This window comes from Protobothrops mucrosquamatus, unplaced genomic scaffold (genome assembly GCF_001527695.2).
Source record: "Protobothrops mucrosquamatus isolate PMUCROS unplaced genomic scaffold, P.Mucros_1.0 scaffold2627, whole genome shotgun sequence".
Taxonomy (NCBI): Eukaryota; Metazoa; Chordata; class Lepidosauria; order Squamata; family Viperidae; genus Protobothrops; species Protobothrops mucrosquamatus.
The window spans coordinates 70,819-74,776 of NW_015388681.1; positions in this window are offsets into that span (position 1 = coordinate 70,819).

A 3,958-nucleotide genomic window follows, 5' to 3' on the forward strand; every position below is an offset into this window, starting at 1 on the left:
CCCTGTTTTAATTAAGATAGCCCTGTATGCCAGCTCTTTTGGTGGTATTATCTGCTTTATTTTGCTTCTAACGACTTATGCTAAATCTAACAATAGCATAAAAAAATGGGATTACTCTTGAATCCTTTCTCTTCCACCCATATTTACGCATAATCATTCATTCTGACTTGTATAAGGTCACGTCCATACACAAAGACACATCTATACGTAACACAAAGTTGCAGCAGACTGGAAGCAAGGGAGGGAGAACACTCTAGGGATAAAATGCAGGTAGTATAATAGATGTTTCCTCAATGTTACCTGTTTAAGAAGACCAAAACTAAGGAGCACAAAGTTTCCTGGCAACAGTGTCAATAACACAATCCAAGGGGGCGTGAAGAGCAGCTATGCAGTAAAAATGATAAACACTCCCACAGCTTCATTAGCAACACAATGGCTGGTCACTGATCCATTGTCCATGTTATTCTTAATAACACTCCTACACTGTGAATGTAAGGAGGCAGGGAGCAGATTTTCATGTCTTTTTTCCACATCTAAGTTCCTTTTCCCAGTAGGAGGTATCTCTATTAATACTAACCTTAACTTACTGTAACTTCCCTTCCCTTCTACCATGGGCTTCTAGAAAAATAGTATAAAATAACATCTCCTTCAGGTCAACTCAGCTTCTGTTGATTTCATGAACATGACCATGCAAAATCACTTCCATCTAACATGACCCACAAACAATCTGCAGAATGACAATATATTTTTAATGCCACCTCCTCCTATATAACTGTCATAGGGAAATCTGTGTCATTTTTGTCAGGTTTGGGTTTTTTCTTTTTTTAAAAAAAAATACTTGGTATACCTAACAATCAGTTTTTTTTAAAAAGATGAGGTGCTATGTCCTGTGAGGATTTTGCTGAATTGTATGACCATGCCAGCTGAGAATTAAAGAGCTTGAATATCTGAGGAATATCATGTTAGGAGAAGCCTCATTGCGCATTAGTGTTGTTATATTTTGCACTTGAAAACATGTTTAATTGGTTAAAAAAGCAATTGACTTAAACATTAGGATGTTCTCATTTCAGATCTGCCTCTGCCATGAACTCACTAGATGTAGTAAGCCATTTACACCCTCTCCAAATAACATAACAATAATTGATTCCATATTATTATATTGCACTATATCATATCATATATCACATCATATATTATATGATATTTAAAGAGATAGATGTAGTAAGCTTTGAATATTTGAACATTCTGTACAGCCATTTGTCTGAAACGGTATAGGGTTACCTGCCTGAGCAGGGGGTTGGACTTGATGACCTCCAAGGTCCCTTCCAACTTTATTATTATTATTATTATTATTATTATTATTATTATTATTATTATTATTATTATTATTATTATTATTATTATTACAAATCATCATCATCTCTTTAATACAAATATTTTTCACAACATCATATGCCAAAACCTATTTTTTCTTATGCACATGAACAATGGCTTTTTTTAATGAGATAACATGCTACCTACATATATCCACATATCACCTAAAAGCTAATAATAGTATAGAGTACTCTATTTAGAATGCATTAATTTTTATTTATTGTCATGAAAATTCCTGTTAATTCCTTCAGGTTTTATTGCATAGCATTACAAAATACTTTACAAAAATAATGAAAAGTTAATTGTATTTCATCAAATGATAATGTACATTGTGCTTATGTGACAAACCTTGCATGGATAATATGGTGTAAGAGTAAAGCTTTTTTAGTCATGCAATTAACCTTTCAAGCATTGCTGTTATTTGGGTGCCAAAAGATATAATGGCTACATGTGTGCTAACAGAATAACAGAGTTGAATGGAACCTTGGAGGTCTTCCAGTCCAACCCTCTGTTCAAGCAGGAGACCCTATACCATTCCAGACAAATGGCTGTCCAATCTCTTCTTAAAATCTTCAGTGATGGAGCACCACAACTTCTGGAGGCAAGTCGTTTCACTGATTAATAGTTTTCACTGATAGGAAATGTCTCCTTAATTCTAGATTGGTTCTCTTCTTGATTAGTTTCCATCCATTGCTTGTCCTCCCTTCAGATGCTTTGGAAAAAATAGGTTGACACCCTCACTTCCCCCCCCACACACACACACCCCGTCCTCTCACGGACAGAATTTGTCCATGCCATTTGTGCCCTTATTAAGCTCTGCCTTTTGGAATGATACAAAAGTAAAGAATTTGATATTTAGATGACAACACCGATGGGTGTTCCCTCTCTTCTTCTTTTCCCTCCCCCATCTTTCCATAAGGTTACAAAGGAGTTCTTAATTTTCAGGTGGGCTTTCTGATCTGAATGCCTTTTTCCCTGATGAGGATGCTCAGCTAAGCCATGCAACGGGAAGGGAAATGCACTTTGCTTAAGAGCATATTCCCCTAAAAGTCCTTTGCTGGAAATACTTTATTTTTTTCCGCATATAGAGCTTCAAACTGTATGAATTTATCCTCAACAGTCCTAGGAGGCATTTCCCCTGACTCACAGGTAAATTTAAAAAAAAGGTATATGTGAAACTATCGTATCTTGCCAGAATCAGAGCAATATTATGCACACAAACACTATCTTGGTTAAGTGTTGGCCCTTATAGCTGGGGCTAATATTGCATGTGCGATAGGGCAGAAAAAGGTAGCCCGAAATAGCAACTTCCTCCCTCCCTCCTCCAGTCACCCCTCCCCACTATTCTTTTTACAGGAGCATCTCCTCCTTGTTTCCAACTTCCCAGCTGTTCCTGCTTGTCTCAGGCAGGGGAAGCTGGTTGCCTGGATACCAGTCCTTCTGATGAGCAGTTTGTTCCCCTGGGAACTGAGAAGGCTGTTCCCCCCCCCCCGCAGTGCGGTATCATTGCTCCAGTGATGAAGATAGAAGCCAGGCCCATTGGAAGACCCAGGGGGGCTTTACAATTTAATACCAGAGAAAGAAACAGCAAATTGGCAGCCCTCTCCATTTCCTGCAAAATAACTAGAAACTGTAGAGATCACAAAACAACTCCCTCCTTCCTCCCTGCGCCCCCCCCCCCGTCATCTCCCCAAATCTATACTTCTTTGTTTGGAGAAAGGGAAGCTAAGGCAGAAGAACCCAGTTGGCACATTGGATTATATGGCATCATTATTTTCACAGGTACACATTAAAAATCAGGCACTTTAGTTAGTCCCACTAAAATAATGCATCTATTTTTTCGTTCCATGAGCATCTTCTCTATACTGTAGTTTTCCTTTGCAGGTAAAATGCCGCATACTTCAGACTACTGAATTGTCCTTTCCCTTGCACTTTGTCATACACTGCCCTGAAGATATGAGATACATATTGATTAGGAACAGTTCTGAGCAGGACTGAGAGAAGATAGTCTTCTTTAACAAATGACACTCCTCCCTCCACTTCTCTGAAAGAAAAATGGGATGAAAAAAGAATGAAAACCTGAAAGAATCACAGCAGTTTACAGGTTTTTTGCTAAATGAAAGTGAACAAAATGTGTATGTTGATGAGGAAATGTATGAATGATGCTGAGTAGAATTTGGATGAAGCAATTGCCACACTGCTTTTGCTTGCAGCTTCTCAATGTGAAATCAAGGAGAGATGAAAGGCAGGCAAAACGCCGGTATCATCATTATCTCACCATATCTCATTGAGACATGACTAACAGCTCAGTCAGCCAAACAGGACATTTGCTTCGTTCTGAAAAGGAGGAATAATATCTGGTGTCAGGACAAAGAGCAATGCTTCTTTCATACAATCTTGCTCATCACTTGATGGCTATAGCATCAAATTGGAATTTGTATATGTGAATGGAGCCATCACAGATATAATTCCACATCACCGCTGAGGCCACATGTTTTCATTCAGCTGCAAATCCTCAAATGCTGAATAACTGTGTAATGAGATATCAAATGAAGTAGTCCATCTTTGATTTTTTTCCAGAGGC